Here is an 18,909-nt window from a genome sequence, read left to right on the forward strand (position 1 = left end):
TTTTCAGGAAACACACACAGAGAGAGAGACAGAAACAAACAATTCCTCTTCCTACACATTCTGCTGAGAGCCTCTCCTGTCTGTGTGTGTGGAGTGCAGACTCGGGCGCTGTACAGCACAGGAGCCTATTAGAAGAGGGCTCCATGTGTACAAGAGACATGTAGGGTGGCCTGCCTGTTCCTACATGTAGGGTGGCCTGACTGTTCCTAAATGTAGCATGTAGGGTGGCCTGACTGTTCCTACATGTAGGGTGGCCTGACTGTTCCTACATGTAGGGTGGCCTGACTGTTCCTTTATGTAGCATGTAGGGTGGGCTGACTGTTCCTACATGTAGGGTGTGGCCTGACTGTTCCTACATGTAGGGTGGCCTGACTGTTCCTATATGAAGCATGTAGGGTGGCCTGACTGTTCCTACATGTAGCATGTAGGGTGGCCTGACTGTTCCTATATGTAGCATGTAGGGTGGCCTGACTGTTCCTACATGTAGCATGCAGGTTGGCCTGACTGTTCCTATATGTAGCATGTAGGGTGGTCTGACTGTTCCTACATGTAGCATGCAGGTTGGCCTGACTGTTCCTATATGTAGCATGTAGGGTGGTCTGACTGTTCCTACATGTAAGGTGGCCTGACTGTTCCTACATGTAGGGTGGCCTGACTGTTCCTACATGTAGGGTGGCCTGACAATTCCTACATGTAGGGTGGTCTGACTGTTCCTATATGTAGGGTGGCCTGACTGTTCCTACATGTAGGGCGGCCTGACTGTTCCTACATGTAGGGTGGCCTGACTGTTCCTACATGTAGGGTGGCCTGACTGTTCCTACATGTAGCATGTAGGGTGGCCTGACTGTTCCTACATGTAGAGGGGCCTGACTGTTCCTACATGTAGGGTGGCCTGACTGTTCCTACATGAAGGGTGGCCTGACTGTTCCTACATGCTTGTGTGTGTACCACAGGAGGTTGGTGTCACCTTATTTGGGGAGGATAGGGCTCGTGGTAATGATTGGAGCAGAATCAGTGGAATGGTATCAAATACATCAAACATGTGTGTGTGTGTGTGTGTGTGTGTGTGTGTGTGTGTGTGTGTGTGTGTGTGTGTGTGTGTGTGTGTGTGTATGTGTGTATGTTGGTAGAGCATGTCTCTTGGCAACGGCAGGGTTGTGGGTTATTTTCCCACGGGGGACTGGTATAAAAATGTTTACACTCACTACTGTCGCTCTGGATTATAACACCTGCTAACGCACTAAAATGTTAATGTTGTGTGTTATACAGAGCAGAACCCAGTCAGTCAGACCAGGGAGGGAGGGAGGGAGGGAGGGAGGGGGGGGGGGGGGAGGGAGAGATAGAGGGAGGGGGGGGAGGGAGAGAGGGAGGGAGAGAGGGAGGGAGGGAGGGAGGGGGAGAGAGGGAGGGAGGGAGGGGGAGAGAGGGAGAGATAGAGAGAGGGGGGAGGGGGGGAGGGAGAGAGAGAGAGAGGGAGGGAGAGAGGGAGAGAGGGGGAGAGAGAGAGAGGGGGGGAGGGAGGGGAGAGGGAGAGAGGGAGGGAGGGAGGGAGGGAGAGGGGGAGAGGGAGAGGGAGAGAGGGGGAGAGAGAGAGGGAGGCAGGGAGGGGAGAGGGAGAGAGGGAGGGAGGGAGGGAGAGGGGGAGAGGGAGAGACCGAGAGAGAGGCAAGATAAACCACTTAAGTATTTATAGGACTTAATTTTCCCAGAGATAACCTCCCTTTACTCTACACAGCCTCCCCACCCCCATCCACTAAAGTAGTGCACCCTATTCCATAAGGCTCTGGTCTAAAGTAGTGCACCCTATTCCATAAGGCTCTGGTCTAAAGTAGTACACCCTATTCCATAAGGCTCTGGTCTAAAGTAGTGCACCCTATTCCATAAGGCTCTGGTCTAAAGTATTGTACCCTATTCCATAAGGCTCTGGTCTAAAGTAGTGCACCCTATTCCATAAGGCTCTGGTCTAAAGTAGTGCACCCTATTCCATAAGGCTCTGGTCTAAAGTAGTGCACCCTATTCCATAAGGCTCTGGTCTAAAGTAGGGCACCCTATTCCACAAGGCTCTGGTCTAAAGTAGTGCACCCTATTCCATAAGGCTCTGGTCTAAAGTAGTGCACCCTATTCAATAAGGCTCTGGTCTAAAGTAGTGTACCCTATTCCATAAGGCTCTGGTCTAAAGTAGTGCACCCTATTCCATAAGGCTCTGGTCTAAAGTAGTGTACCCTATTCCATAAGGCTCTGGTCTAAAGTAGTGCACCCTATTCCATAAGGCTCTGGTCTAAAGTAGTGTACCCTATTCCATAAGGCTCTGGTCTAAAGTAGTGTACCCTATTCCATAAGGCTCTGGTCTAAAGTAGTGTACCCTATTCCATAAGGCTCTGGTCTAAAGTAGTGTACCCTATTCCATAAGGCTCTGGTCTAAAGTAGGGCACCCTATTCCATGAGGCTCTGGTCTAAAGTAATGTACCCTATTCCATAAGGTTCTGGTCTAAAGTAGTGCACCCTATTCCATAAGGCTCTGGTCTAAAGTAATGTACCCTATTCCATAAGGCTCTGGTCTAAAGTAGTGCACTATAAAGGGAATAGGGTACCATTTAGGACACAGCCTCTCCCTGCCCATGATGTGCCCCACGCCAGACTGTCAGAACTCCGGAGATTAGGCTACAAAGGGGGATGGGGGTGGAGGAGGGGGGATAATGGTGGAGGAGGAGGAGGGGTAAGGGGTGGAGGAGGAGGAGGGGTAAGGGTGGAGGAGGAGGAGGGGTAAGGGTGGAGGAGGAGGGGTAAGGGTGGAGGAGGTGTAATTGTGGAGGAGGAGGGGTAATGGTGGAGGTGTGAGGGCTAAGGGGTGGAGTAGGAGGGTGGAGGGGGAAGAGGGAGGGGTAAGGCGGCAGGGTAGCCTAGTGGTTAGAGGGTGGAGGAGGAGGGGGTAAGGGTGGAGGAGGAGGGGTAAGGGTGGAGGAGGAGGGGGTAAGGGTGGAGGAGGAGGGGTAAGGGTGGAGGAGGAGGGGTAAGGGTGGAGGAGGAGAGGTAAGGGTGGAGGAGGAGGGGTAAGGGTGGAGGAGGAGGGGGTAAGGGTGGAGGAGGAGGGGTAAGGGTGGAGGAGGAGGGGTAAGGGTGGAGGAGGAGGGGTAAGGGTGGAGGAGGAGATGTAAGGGTGGAGGAGGAGGGGGTAAGGGTGGAGGAGGAGGGGTAGGGTGGAGGAGGAGGGGTAAAGGTAGAGGAGGAGGGGTAAGGGTGGAGGAGGAGGGGTAAGGGTGGAGGAGGAGGGTAAGGGTGGAGGAGGAGAGGTAAGGGTGGAGGAGGAGGGGTAAGGGTGGAGGAGGAGGGGGTAAGGGTGGAGGAGGAGGGGTAAGGGTGGAGGAGGAGGGGGTACGGGTGGAGGAGGAGGGGTAAGGGTGGAGGAGGAGGGGTAAGGGTGGAGGAGGAGGGGTAAGGGTGGAGGAGGAGGGGGTACGGGTGGAGGAGGAGGGGTACGGGTGGAGGAGGAGGGGTAAGGGTGGAGGAGGAGGGGGTAAGGGTGGAGGAGGAGGGGTAAGGGTGGAGGAGGAGGGGTAAGGGTGGAGGAGGAGGGTAAGGGTGGAGGAGGAGGGGGTAAGGGTGGAGGAGGAGGGGGTAAGGGTGGAGGAGGAGGGGTAAGGGTGGAGGAGGGAAAATAAAGGTTGTTCAGTCATGGCTTCACTGACCTCTGAGTTGTATTCCTGACATCTGAGTTGTATTACTGACCTCTGAGTTGTATCACTGACCTCTGAGTTGTATCACTGACCTCTGAGTTGTATCACTGACCTCTGAGTTGTATCACTGACCACTGAGTTGTATCACTGACCACTGAGTTGTATCACTGACCTCTGAGTTGTATTACTGACCTCTGAGTTGTATTACTGACCACTGAGTTGTATCACTGACCTCTGAGTTGTATCACTGACCTCTGAGTTGTATTACTGACCTCTGAGTTGTATCACTGACCTCTGAGTTGTATCACTGACCTCTGAGTTGTATCACTGACCTCTGAGTTGTATCACTGACCACTGAGTTGTATCACTGACCTCTGAGTTGTATCACTGACCTCTGAGTTGTATCACTGACCTCTGAGTTGTATCACTGACCACTGAGTTGTATCACTGACCTCTGAGTTGTATCACTGACCACTGAGTTGTATCACTGACCACTGAGTTGTATCACTGACCTCTGAGTTGTATCACTGACCTCTGAGTTGTATCACTGACCTCTGAGTTGTATCACTGACCTCTGAGTTGTATCACTGACGGTCATTATAGAAGATACAGAACCTTCAGGAAGGATTCTCACCGCTCGACTTTTTTCACATTTTGTTGTCTTACAGCATGAAGGAAATAGAGATTTTGTGTCATTGGTCTACACAAAATACCCCATAATGTCAAAGTGTAATTATATGTTTACAAATTAATAAAAAATGAAAAGATGAAATGTCTTTACTCAATAAGTACCTTTTGTAGTGACTGGTTGTATTGAAAAAACATCCAATGCCTTGGAAAGAAGGGCACTTATTGGTAGATAGGTACAACAACAACAACAACAACAACAACAACAACAACAACAACAACAACAACAACAACAACTGACACTGAATATCCCTTTGAGCATGGTGAAGTTATTAATTACACCTTGAATGTTGTATCAATACACCCAGTCACTACAAAGATGCAGGCGTCCTTCCTAACTCAGTTGCCGGAGAGGAAGGAAACCGCTCAGGGATTTCACCATGAGGCCAATGACTTTAAAACAGTTAGTTAAATGGCTGTGATATCAGAAAAACTGAGGATAAATCAACAACATTGTGTTTACTCTACAATACTAACCTAATTGACAGAGTGGAAAGACAGAAGCCTGTTCAGAATACACATATCTCAAAACGTGCTTCCTGTTTGCAACAAGGAACTAAAGTAATACTGCAAAAAATAAGGCAACGCAATTAACTTTGTTGTCCTGAATACAAAGTGTTATGTTTGGGGCAAATCTAATATACACATTACTGTGTACCACTTTCCATATTTTCTCTCCCCTCCCTCTCTCTCTCTCTGTCTCTCTCTCTCTCCCTGTCTCTCTCTCTCTTTCTCTTCTCTCCCTCTCCCTCTCCTTCCTTCTCTCTCTCTCTCTCTCTCTCTCTCTCTCTCTCTCTCTCTCTCTCTCTCTCTCTCTCTCTCTCTCTCTCTCTCTCTCTCTCTCTCTCTCTCTCTCTCTCTCTCTCTCTCTCTCTCTCTCTCTCTCTCTCTCTCTCTCTCTCTCTCTCTCTCTCTCTCTCTCTCTCTCTCTCTCTCAAAGCTCTCTCTCTCTCTCTCTCTCTCAAAGCTCTCTCTCTCTCTCAAAGCTCTTAGTCTTACCCAATAAGAATCACAGCTGAATACTTCATCCAATTGAGGAATATTCCTTACTTTTTAAGAAATGGTAGAATTTCTTTCCCCACTTTGACTTGACATAAGTCTGAAATCCATGGCTATGATTTCCTCTCTCTCCCTTATACAACACACACACACACACACACACACACACACACACACACGGCTCTAGCATGTTATGTCTGTCCTCAGTTCCGTGCTCCACCCCTCCCCTGTTCCCCAGCTAAACTGGGCAGAGCGCTGTAAGTAGACATCAATCTGAACATTCTTCAACTTTTGTCCCCGGAACGCTTCCTGTAGAACTCTTGGATGGCCGGCCAATGGGGTCAACGACTTGACGAACACACTCCAGGCCAGAGCACATCCTCATAGAGCTGAGACAGAGCTTGGGAATATACACCTGTCCTAATGACCACATTCAGACACACCTCAACAGACACGGAGAGAGACAGACAGAGAGAGAGACAGACAGAGAGAGAGAGAGTGTGACAGAGAGAGAGACAGAGACAGGGAGAGAGATGAGGAGAGAGAGAGAGAAGGAGAGAGAGAGAGAGAGAAGGGGAGAGAGAGAGAGACTGCAAGAGGGAGACAGGAAGAGAGAAAGGCGGCAAGAGAGAGACAGAGAAAGACAGGGAGAGAGAGAGAGAGAGAGAGAGAGAGACGGGGAGAGAGAGAGAGAAGGGGAGAGAGAGAGAGAAGGAGAGAGACGGGGAGAGAGAGTGAAGGGGAGAGAGAGAGAGAGAAGGGGAGGGAGAGAGATGGCAAGAGAGAGACAGAGAGAGAGAGAGAGACCAAGAACACACACTCCAGTCCATAGAGACGCAGAGTTAGAGACTGAGCGTTAGAGACTGAGCGTTAGAGACTGAGACGGAGAGTTAGAGACTGAGATACTGAGAGTTAGAGACTGAGATACTGAGAGTTAGAGACTGAGATACTGAGCGTTAGAGACTGAGATACTGAGCGTTAGAGACTGAGAGTTAGAGACTGACATACTGAGAGTTAGAGACTGAGAGACTGAGCGTTAGAGACTGAGAGACTGAGCGTTAGAGACTGAGACTGAGCGTTAGAGACTGAGACGGAGAGTTAGAGACCGAGATACTGAGCGTAAGAGACTTAGCGTTAGAGACTGAGAGGTTCAGTGGCTTGCGAAGCTATTCACCCCCTATTCACCCCCTATTCACCCCCTATTCACCCCATATTCACCCCCTTTGTTTTTTTCCTATTTTGTCGCCTTACAACCTGGAATTAAACATTTTTGGGGGGCGGTTTGTATAATTTGATTTACACACCATGCCTACAACTTTGTAGATGCAAAATGTGTTTTATTCTGAAACAAACAAGAAATAAGTAAAAAAAAAAAAAAGAAAACTTGAGCGTGCAAAACTATTCACCCCCCCAAAAGTCAATACTTTGTAGAGCCACCTTTTGCAGCCATTACAGCTGCAAGTCTCTTAGGGTATGTCTCTATAAGCTTGGAATATCTAGCCACGGGGATGTTTGCCCAATCTTCAAGGAAAAACTGCTCCAGCTCCTTCAAGTTGGATGGGTTCCGCTGGTGTACAGCAATATTTAAGTCATACCACAGATTCTCAATTGGATTGAGGTCTGGGCTTGGACTAGGCCATTCCAAGACGTTTAAATGTTTCCCATTAAACCACTCGAGTGCTGCTTTAGCAATATGCTTTTGTTATTGTCCTGCTGGAAGGTGAACCTCCGTCCCAGGCTCAAGTGTCTGGAAGGCTGAAACTGGTTTCCTTCAAGAATTTCCCTATATTTAGCGTCATCCATCATTCCTTCAATTCTGACCAGTTTCCCAGTCCCTGCCGATGAAAAACATCCCCACAGCATGATGATGCCACCACCATGCTTCACTGTGGGGATGGTGTTATCAGGTTGATGAGAGGTGTTGGGTTTGCACCAGACATAGCGTTTTCCTTGATGGCCAAAAAGCTCAATTTTAGTCTCATCTGACCAGAGTACCTTCTTCTATATGTTTGGGGAGTCTCCCACATGTCTTTTGGCGAACACCAAACATGTTTGCTTATTTCTTTCTTTAAGCATCAGCTTTTTTCTGGCCACTCTTCCGTAAAGCCCAGCTCTGTGGAGTGTACGGCTTAAAGTGGTCCTATGGACAGATACTCCAATCTCCGCTGTGGAGCTTTGCAGCACCTTCAGGGTTATCTTTGGTCTCTTTGTTGCCTCTCTGATTAATGTCCTCCTTGCCTGGTCCGTGATTTTTGGTGGACAGCCCTTTCTTGGCAGGTTTGTTGTGGTGCCATATTCTTTCTATTTTTCAGTTTTACATTTTTTTTAATTTCTTGGATTTCACTTCACCAATTTCGACAATTTTGTGAATGTCCATTGCATGAAATCCATATAAAAAATACGAATAATTTGCAGGGCACTGTAGAGCCTGAGAGATAGAGACTGAGTTAGAGACTGAGTTAGAGACTGAGTTAGTGACTGAGTTAGAGACTGAGTTAGAGACTGAGTTGAAGTTAGAGACAGAGTTGGAGTTAGAGACTGTGTTGGAGTTAGAGACTGTGTTGGAGTTAGAGACTGTGTTGGAGTTAGAGACTGTGTTGGAGTTAGAGACTGAGCTGGAGTTAGAGACTGAGCAAGACTTAGAGACTGTGTTGGAGTTAGAGACTGTGTTGGAGTTAGAGACTGTGTTGGAGTTAGAGACTGTGTTGGAGTTAGAGACTGTGTTGGAGTTAGAGACTGAGAGTTAGAGACTGCGAGTTAGAGACTGTGTTAGAGACTGCGTTAGAGACTGAGTTAGAGTCTGAGACTTAGAGACTGAGAGTTAGAGACTGAGAGTTAGAGACTGAGAGTTAGAGACTGAGAGTTAGAGACTGAGTTAGAGACTGAGACTGAGAGTTAGAGACGGAGTTAGAGACTGAGAGTTAGAGACTGAGAGTTAGAGACTGAGAGTTAGAGACTGAGAGTTAGAGACTGAGAGTTAGAGACTGAGAGTTAGAGACTGAGTTAGAGACTGAATTTGAGACTGAGACTGAGGGTTAGAGACTGAGTTAGAGACTGCGTTAGAGACTGCGTTAGAGACTGAGTTAGAGTCTGAGAGTTAGAGACAGAGTTAGAGACTGAGAGTTAGAGACTGAGAGTTAGAGACTGAGTTAGAGACTGAGACTGAGAGTTAGAGACTGAGTTAGAGACTGAGTTAGAGACTGAGAGTTAGAGACTGAGAGTTAGAGACTGAGTTAGAGACTGAGTTTGAGACTGAGACTGAGGGTTAGAGACTGAGTTAGAGACTGAGAGTTAGAGACTGGGAGTTAGAGACTGGGAGTTAGAGGCTGAGTTAGAGACTGAGAGTTAGTGACTGAGAGTTAGTGACTGAGAGTTAGAGACTGGGAGTTAGAGACTGATAGTTAGAGACTGATAGTTAGAGACTGATAGTTAGAGACTGATAGTTAGAGACTGATAGTTAGAGACTGATAGTTAGAGACTGAGAGTTAGAGACTGAGACTGAGAGTTAGAGACTGCGAGTTAGAGACTGATAGTTAGAGACTGAGAGTTAGAGACCGAAAGACGTCTGACTGCTTCAGTCCTCATATCATAATGGAAACAGTCTGATCTGTGAAACACACTCCAGTCCACACAGAGAGACAGCGTTAGAGTCAGACACAGCCAGGAAGACCTGCTCTAGTCCTCATAGTGAAAACAATCTACAGTGAAACGACAGTTCCAACATCACCAGACCCCAGATCAGATGTGCTTCAGTCAGTACCTCCAACATGGAATGATGATGATGATGATGATAGCCGTACTGTACGACGATGATAGTGAGAGGAACGAGTTGGCTGAAGTACTGAGAGATCTTAGTTCTCACTGGACCTGTGACACATCTATGGAAACATCTGTGTGTCTCCTCTGCAATGTGGAGGATGTCAGGAACATATGGACCAACCCTCTGAAATACACCAAGCTATTAAACAGCTGCAGACACAATCTAAAACAGCTGCACAGTCTAGAGTCTTGTATGTACTGTATTGTAGACACGATGACTGCCTGCTAGAAACACTCGCTGTAGCTGCTAGAAACAGAGTCTAGAGTCTAGTATGTACCCAGTATGTTCTAGAACACATATAGTCTAGTATGTACCCAGTATGTTCTAGAACACACATAGTCTAGTATGTACACACATAGTCTAGTATGTACCCAGTATGTTCTAGAACACATATAGTCTAGTGTGTACCCAGTATATTCTAGAACACATAGTCTAGTATGTACCCAGTATGTTCTAGAACACATAGTCTAGTGTGTACCCAGTATGTTCTAGAACACATAGTCTAGTGTGTACCCAGTATGTTCTAGAACACATAGTCTAGTGTGTACCCAGTATGTTCTAGAACACATACAGTCTAGTATGTACCCAGTATGTTCTAGAACACATACAGTCTAGTGTGTACCCAGTATGTTCTAGAACACATACAGTCTAGTATGTACCCAGTATGTTCTAGAACACATACAGTCTAGTATGTACCCAGTATGTTCTAGAACACATACAGTCTAGTATGTACCCAGTATGTTCTAGAACACATTCAGTCTAGTATGTACCCAGTATGTTCTAGAACACATACAGTCTAGTATGTACCCAGTATGTTCTAGAACACATACAGTCTAGTATGTACCCAGTATGTTCTAGAACACATACAGTCTAGTATGTACCCAGTATGTTCTAGAACACATACAGTCTAGTGTGTACCCAGTATGTTCTAGAACACATAGTCTAGTGTGTACCCAGTATGTTCTAGAACACATAGTCTAGTGTGTACCCAGTATGTTCTAGAACACATACAGTCTAGTATGTTCCCAGTATGTTCTAGAACACATACAGTCTAGTATGTACCCAGTATGTTCTAGAACACATACAGTCTAGTGTGTACCCAGTATGTTCTAGAACACACATTGTCTAGTATGTACCCAGTATGTTCTAGAACACACATAGTCTAGTATGTACCCAGTATGTTCTAGAACACATATAGTCTAGTATGTACCCAGTATGTTCTAGAACACACATAGTCTGGTATGTACACACATAGTCTAGTATGTACCCAGTATGTTCTAGAACACATATAGTCTAGTGTGTACCCAGTATATTCTAGAACACATAGTCTAGTATGTACCCAGTATGTTCTAGAACACATAGTCTAGTGTGTACCCAGTATGTTCTAGAACACATAGTCTAGTGTGTACCCAGTATGTTCTAGAACACATAGTCTAGTGTGTACCCAGTATGTTCTAGAACACATACAGTCTAGTATGTACCCAGTGTGTTCTAGAACACATACAGTCTAGTGTGTACCCAGTATGTTCTGGAACACATACAGTCTAGTATGTACCCAGTATGTTCTAGAACACATACAGTCTAGTGTGTACCCAGTATGTTCTAGAACACATACAGTCTAGTGTGTACCCAGTATGTTCTAGAACACATACAGTCTAGTATGTACCCAGTATGTTCTAGAACACATACAGTCTAGTGTGTACCCAGTATGTTCTAGAACACATACAGTCTAGTGTGTACCCAGTGTGTTCTAGAACACATACAGTCTAGTATGTACCCAGTATGTTCTAGAACACATACAGTCTAATGTGTACCCAGTATGTTCTAGAACACATACAGTCTAGTATGTACCCAGTATGTTCTAGAACACATACAGTCTAGTGTGTACCCAGTATGTTCTAGAACACATACAGTCTAGTATGTACCCAGTATGTTCTAGAACACATACAGTCTAGTGTGTACCCAGTATGTTCTAGAACACATACAGTCTAGTATGTACCCAGTATGTTCTAGAATACATACAGTCTAGTGTGTACCCAGTATGTTCTAGAACACATAGTCTAGTGTGTACCCAGTATGTTCTAGAACACATAGTCTAGTGTGTACCCAGTATGTTCTAGAACACATACAGTCTAGTATGTTCCCAGTATGTTCTAGAACACACATAGTCTAGTATGTACCCAGTATGTTCTAGAACACATATAGTCTAGTATGTACCCAGTATGTTCTAGAACACACATAGTCTGGTATGTACACACATAGTCTAGTGTGTACCCAGTATGTTCTAGAACACATACAGTCTAGTGTGTACCCAGTATGTTCTAGAACACATACAGTCTAGTATGTACCCAGTATGTTCTAGAACACATACAGTCTAGTGTGTACCCAGTATGTTCTAGAACACATACAGTCTAGTGTGTACCCAGTATGTTCTAGAACACATACAGTCTAGTATGTACCCAGTATGTTCTAGAACACATACAGTCTAGTGTGTACCCAGTATGTTCTAGAACACATACAGTCTAGTGTGTACCCAGTATGTTCTAGAACACATACAGTCTAGTATGTACCCAGTATGTTCTAGAACACATACAGTCTAGTGTGTACCCAGTATGTTCTAGAACACATACAGTCTAGTATGTACCCAGTATGTTCTAGAACACATACAGTCTAGTATGTACCCAGTATGTTCTAGAACACATACAGTCTAGTATGTACCCAGTATGTTCTAGAACACATTCAGTCTAGTATGTACCCAGTATGTTCTAGAACACATACAGTCTAGTATGTACCCAGTATGTTCTAGAACACATACAGTCTAGTATGTACCCAGTATGTTCTAGAACACATACAGTCTAGTATGTACCCAGTATGTTCTAGAACACATACAGTCTAGTGTGTACCCAGTATGTTCTAGAACACATAGTCTAGTGTGTACCCAGTATGTTCTAGAACACATAGTCTAGTGTGTACCCAGTATGTTCTAGAACACATACAGTCTAGTATGTTCCCAGTATGTTCTAGAACACATACAGTCTAGTATGTACCCAGTATGTTCTAGAACACATACAGTCTAGTGTGTACCCAGTATGTTCTAGAACACACATTGTCTAGTATGTACCCAGTATGTTCTAGAACACACATATTCTAGTATGTACCCAGTATGTTCTAGAACACATATAGTCTAGTATGTACCCAGTATGTTCTAGAACACACATAGTCTGGTATGTACACACATAGTCTAGTATGTACCCAGTATGTTCTAGAACACATATAGTCTAGTGTGTACCCAGTATATTCTAGAACACATAGTCTAGTATGTACCCAGTATGTTCTAGAACACATAGTCTAGTGTGTACCCAGTATGTTCTAGAACACATAGTCTAGTGTGTACCCAGTATGTTCTAGAACACATAGTCTAGTGTGTACCCAGTATGTTCTAGAACACATACAGTCTAGTATGTACCCAGTGTGTTCTAGAACACATACAGTCTAGTGTGTACCCAGTATGTTCTGGAACACATACAGTCTAGGATGTACCCAGTATGTTCTAGAACACATACAGTCTAGTGTGTACCCAGTATGTTCTAGAACACATACAGTTTAGTTTGTACCCAGTATGTTCTAGTACACATACAGTCTAGTATGTACCCAGTATGTTCTAGAACACATACAGTCTAGTGTGTACCCAGTATGTTCTAGAACACATACAGTCTAGTGTGTACCCAGTATGTTCTAGAACACATACAGTCTAGTATGTACCCAGTATGTTCTAGAACACATACAGTCTAATGTGTACCCAGTATGTTCTAGAACACATACAGTCTAGTATGTACCCAGTATGTTCTAGAACACATACAGTCTAGTGTGTACCCAGTATGTTCTAGAACACATACAGTCTAGTATGTTCCCAGTATGTTCTAGAACACATACAGTCTAGTATGTACCCAGTATGTTCTAGAACACATACAGTCTAGTATGTACCCAGTATGTTCTAGAACACATACAGTCTAGTGTGTACCCAGTATGTTCTAGAACACATAGTCTAGTGTGTACCCAGTATGTTCTAGAACACATAGTCTAGTGTGTACCCAGTATGTTCTAGAACACATACAGTCTAGTATGTTCCCAGTATGTTCTAGAACACACATAGTCTAGTATGTACCCAGTATGTTCTAGAACACATATAGTCTAGTATGTACCCAGTATGTTCTAGAACACACATAGTCTGGTATGTACACACATAGTCTAGTATGTACCCAGTATGTTCTAGAACACATATAGTCTAGTGTGTACCCAGTATATTCTAGAACACATAGTCTAGTATGTACCCAGTATGTTCTAGAACACATAGTCTAGTGTGTACCCAGTATGTTCTAGAACACATAGTCTAGTGTGTACCCAGTATGTTCTAGAACACATAGTCTAGTGTGTACCCAGTATGTTCTAGAACACATACAGTCTAGTATGTACCCAGTGTGTTCTAGAACGCATACAGTCTAGTGTGTACCCAGTATGTTCTGGAACGCATACAGTCTAGTGTGTACCCAGTATGTTCTGGAACACATACAGTCAAGTATGTACCCAGTATGTTCTAGAACACATACAGTCTAGTGTGTACCCAGTATGTTCTAGAACACATACAGTCTAGTGTGTACCCAGTATGTTCTAGAACACATACAGTCTAGTATGTACCCAGTATGTTCTAGAACACATACAGTCTAGTGTGTACCCAGTATGTTCTAGAACACATACAGTCTAGTGTGTACCCAGTATGTTCTAGAACACATACAGTCTAGTATGTACCCAGTATGTTCTAGAACACATACAGTCTAATGTGTACCCAGTATGTTCTAGAACACATACAGTCTAGTATGTACCCAGTATGTTCTAGAACACATACAGTCTAGTGTGTACCCAGTATGTTCTAGAACACATACAGTCTAGTATGTACCCAGTATGTTCTAGAACACATACAGTCTAGTATGTACCCAGTATGTTCTAGAACACATACAGTCTAGTATGTACCCAGTATGTTCTAGAACACATACAGTCTAGTGTGTACCCAGTATGTTCTAGAACACATAGTCTAGTGTGTACCCAGTATGTTCTAGAACACATAGTCTAGTGTGTACCCAGTATGTTCTAGAACACATACAGTCTAGTATGTTCCCAGTATGTTCTAGAACACATACAGTCTAGTATGTACCCAGTATGTTCTAGAACACATACAGTCTAGTGTGTACCCAGTATGTTCTAGAACACACATTGTCTAGTATGTACCCAGTATGTTCTAGAACACACATAGTCTAGTATGTACCCAGTATGTTCTAGAACACATATAGTCTAGTATGTACCCAGTATGTTCTAGAACACACATAGTCTGGTATGTACACACATAGTCTAGTATGTACCCAGTATGTTCTAGAACACATATAGTCTAGTGTGTACCCAGTATATTCTAGAACACATAGTCTAGTATGTACCCAGTATGTTCTAGAACACATAGTCTAGTGTGTACCCAGTATGTTCTAGAACACATAGTCTAGTGTGTACCCAGTATGTTCTAGAACACATAGTCTAGTGTGTACCCAGTATGTTCTAGAACACATACAGTCTAGTATGTACCCAGTGTGTTCTAGAACACATACAGTCTAGTGTGTACCCAGTATGTTCTGGAACACATACAGTCTAGTATGTACCCAGTATGTTCTAGAACACATACAGTCTAGTGTGTACCCAGTATGTTCTAGAACACATACAGTCTAGTGTGTACCCAGTATGTTCTAGAACACATACAGTCTAGTATGTACCCAGTATGTTCTAGAACACATACAGTCTAATGTGTACCCAGTATGTTCTAGAACACATACAGTCTAGTATGTACCCAGTATGTTCTAGAACACATACAGTCTAGTGTGTACCCAGTATGTTCTAGAACACATACAGTCTAGTGTGTACCCAGTATGTTCTAGAACACATACAGTCTAGTATGTACCCAGTATGTTCTAGAACACATACAGTCTAGTGTGTACCCAGTATGTTCTAGAACACATACAGTCTAGTGTGTACCCAGTATGTTCTAGAACACATACAGTCTAGTATGTACCCAGTATGTTCTAGAACACATACAGTCTAGTGTGTACCCAGTATGTTCTAGAACACATACAGTCTAGTGTGTACCCAGTATGTTCTAGAACACATACAGTCTAGTATGTACCCAGTATGTTCTAGAACACATACAGTCTAGTGTGTATCCAGTATGTTCTAGAACACATACAGTCTAGTATGTACCCAGTATGTTCTAGAACACATACAGTCTAGTATGTACCCAGTATGTTCTAGAACACATACAGTCTAGTATGTACCCAGTATGTTCTTGAACACATACAGTCTAGTATGTACCCAGTATGTTCTAGAACACACACAGTCTAGTATGTACCCAGTATGTTCTAGAACACATACAGTCTAGTATGTACCCAGTATGTTCTAGAACACATACAGTCTAGTATGTACCCAGTATGTTCTAGAACACATACAGTCTAGTGTGTACCCAGTATGTTCTAGAACACATACAGTCTAGTATGTACCCAGTATATTCTAGAACACATACAGTCTAGTGTGTACCCAGTATGTTCTAGAACACATACAGTCTAGTGTGTACCCAGTATGTTCTAGAACACATACAGTCTAGTGTGTACCCAGTATGGTCTAGAACACATACAGTCTAGTATGTACCCAGTATGTTCTAGAACACATACAGTCTAGTGTGTACCCAGTATGTTCTAGAACACATACAGTCTAGTATGTACCCAGTATGTTCTAGAACACATACAGTCTAGTATGTACCCAGTATGTTCTAGAACACATACAGTCTAGTATGTACCCAGTATGTTCTAGAACACATACAGTCTAGTATGTACCCAGTATGTTCTAGAACACACACAGTCTAGTATGTACCCAGTATGTTCTAGAACACATACAGTCTAGTATGTACCCAGTATGTTCTAGAACACATACAGTCTAGTATGTACCCAGTATGTTCTAGAACACATACAGTCTAGTGTGTACCCAGTATGTTCTAGAACACATACAGTCTAGTATGTACCCAGTATATTCTAGAACACATACAGTCTAGTGTGTACCCAGTATGTTCTAGAACACATACAGTCTAGTATGTTCCCAGTATGTTCTAGAACACATACAGTCTAGTATGTACCCAGTATGTTCTAGAACACATACAGTCTAGTGTGTACCCAGTATGTTCTAGAACACATACAGTCTAGTATGTTCCCAGTATGTTCTAGAACACATACAGTCTAGTATGTTCCCAGTATGTTCTAGAACACATACAGTCTAGTATGTACCCAGTATGTTCTAGAACACATACAGTCTAGTGTGTACCCAGTATGTTCTAGAACACATACAGTCTAGTATGTTCCCAGTATGTTCTAGAACACATACAGTCTAGTATGTACCCAGTATGTTCTAGAACACATACAGTCTAGTATTTACCCAGTATGTTCTAGAACACATACAGTCTAGTATTTACCCAGTATGTTCTAGAACACATACAGTCTAGTATTTACCCAGTATGTTCTAGAACACATACAGTCTAGTATTTACCCAGTATGTTCTAGAACACATACAGTCTAGTATGTACCCAGTATGTTCTAGAACACATACAGTCTAGTATGTTCCCAGTATGTTCTAGAACACATACAGTCTAGTATGTACCCAGTATGTTCTAGAACACATACAGTCTAGTGTGTACCCAGTATGTTCTAGAACACATACAGTCTAGTATGTTCCCAGTATGTTCTAGAACACATACAGTCTAGTATGTTCCCAGTATGTTCTAGAACACATACAGTCTAGTATGTACCCAGTATGTTCTAGAACACATACAGTCTAGTGTGTACCCAGTATGTTCTAGAACACATACAGTCTAGTATGTTCCCAGTATGTTCTAGAACACATACAGTCTAGTATGTACCCAGTATGTTCTAGAACACATACAGTCTAGTATTTACCCAGTATGTTCTAGAACACATACAGTCTAGTATTTACCCAGTATGTTCTAGAACACATACAGTCTAGTATTTACCCAGTATGTTCTAGAACACATACAGTCTAGTATTTACCCAGTATGTTCTAGAACACATACAGTCTAGTATGTACCCAGTATGTTCTAGAACACATACAGTCTAGTATGTTCCCAGTATGTTCTAGAACACATACAGTCTAGTATGTTCCCAGTATGTTCTAGAACACATACAGTCTAGTATGTACCCAGTATGTTCTAGAACACATACAGTCTAGTGTGTACCCAGTATGTTCTAGAACACATACAGTCTAGTATGTTCCCAGTATGTTCTAGAACACATACAGTCTAGTATGTACCCAGTATGTTCTAGAACACATACAGTCTAGTATTTACCCAGTATGTTCTAGAACACATACAGTCTAGTATTTACCCAGTATGTTCTAGAACACATACAGTCTAGTATTTACCCAGTATGTTCTAGAACACATACAGTCTAGTATTTACCCAGTATGTTCTAGAACACATACAGTCTAGTATGTACCCAGTATGTTCTAGAACACATACAGTCTAGTATGTACCCAGTATGTTCTAGAACACACATAGTCTAGTATTTACCCAGTATGTTCTAGAACACATACAGTCTAGTATGTACCCAGTATGTTCTAGAACACATACAGTCTAGTATTTACCCAGTATGTTCTAGAACACATACAGTCTAGTATTTACCCAGTATGTTCTAGAACACATACAGTCTAGTATTTACCCAGTATGTTCTAGAACACATACAGTCTAGTATTTACCCAGTATGTTCTAGAACACATACAGTCTAGTATGTACCCAGTATGTTCTAGAACACATACAGTCTAGTATGTACCCAGTATGTTCTAGAACACACATAGTCTAGTATTTACCCAGTATGTTCTAGAACACATACAGTCTAGTATTTACCCAGTATGTTCTAGAACACATACAGTCTAGTATTTACCCAGTATGTTCTAGAACACATACAGTCTAGTATGTTCCCAGTACTGTTGAACAGTTCAACTCCTAGACGGATCAAGAGGAAAACCACAGAGCAGGCTGTTCCAGAGGAAATCGTTGACAGCCATAAACAACACACAAAATAGTAGTTTCCTGTTCCTCCCCTGGATTTAACTGGATTTAGCTGGACAGACTCTTGGGAGAAAGGCAACATTACTGGGCGTTTTGAGTCTAGACACTTTACATGGTGCTATAATCCACTTAGACTGTTGTTCATGTGAACCTCTGTCTCTCCCTCTGCAGGATATGGCTTGTTCATGTGAACCTCTGTCTCTCCCTCTGCAGGATATGGCTTGTTCATGTGAACCTCTGTGTCCCTCCCTCTGCAGGATATGGCTTGTTCATGTGAACCTCTGTGTCTCTCCCTCTGCAGGATATGGCTTGTTCATGTGAACCTCTGTGTCTCTCTCTCTCTGCAGGATATGGCTTGTTCATGTGAACCTCTGTGTCTCTCCCTCTGCAGGATATGGCTTGTTCATGTGAACCTCTGTGTCTCTCCCTCTGCAGGATATGACTTGTTCATGTGACCCTCTGTGTCTCTCCCTCTGCAGGATATGGCTTGTTCATGTGACCCTCTGTGTCTCTCCATCTGCAGGATATGACTTGTTCATGTGACCCTCTGTGTCTCTCCCTCTGCAGGA

At 43.6% G+C, this 18,909-nt stretch overlaps 1 protein-coding gene across 1 annotated transcript in view; it reads left to right on the top strand.

The window, feature by feature from the left end:
- Positions 1-18,909, top strand: part of rbms3 (RNA binding motif, single stranded interacting protein) — a 208,075-nt gene that overhangs the window by 86,540 nt on the left and 102,626 nt on the right. The gene's annotated exons all lie outside the window — the stretch shown is intronic.

The sequence above is a fragment of the Oncorhynchus mykiss genome, chromosome 2 (genome assembly GCF_013265735.2).
Source record: "Oncorhynchus mykiss isolate Arlee chromosome 2, USDA_OmykA_1.1, whole genome shotgun sequence".
NCBI classification, from domain to species: domain Eukaryota; kingdom Metazoa; phylum Chordata; class Actinopteri; order Salmoniformes; family Salmonidae; genus Oncorhynchus; species Oncorhynchus mykiss.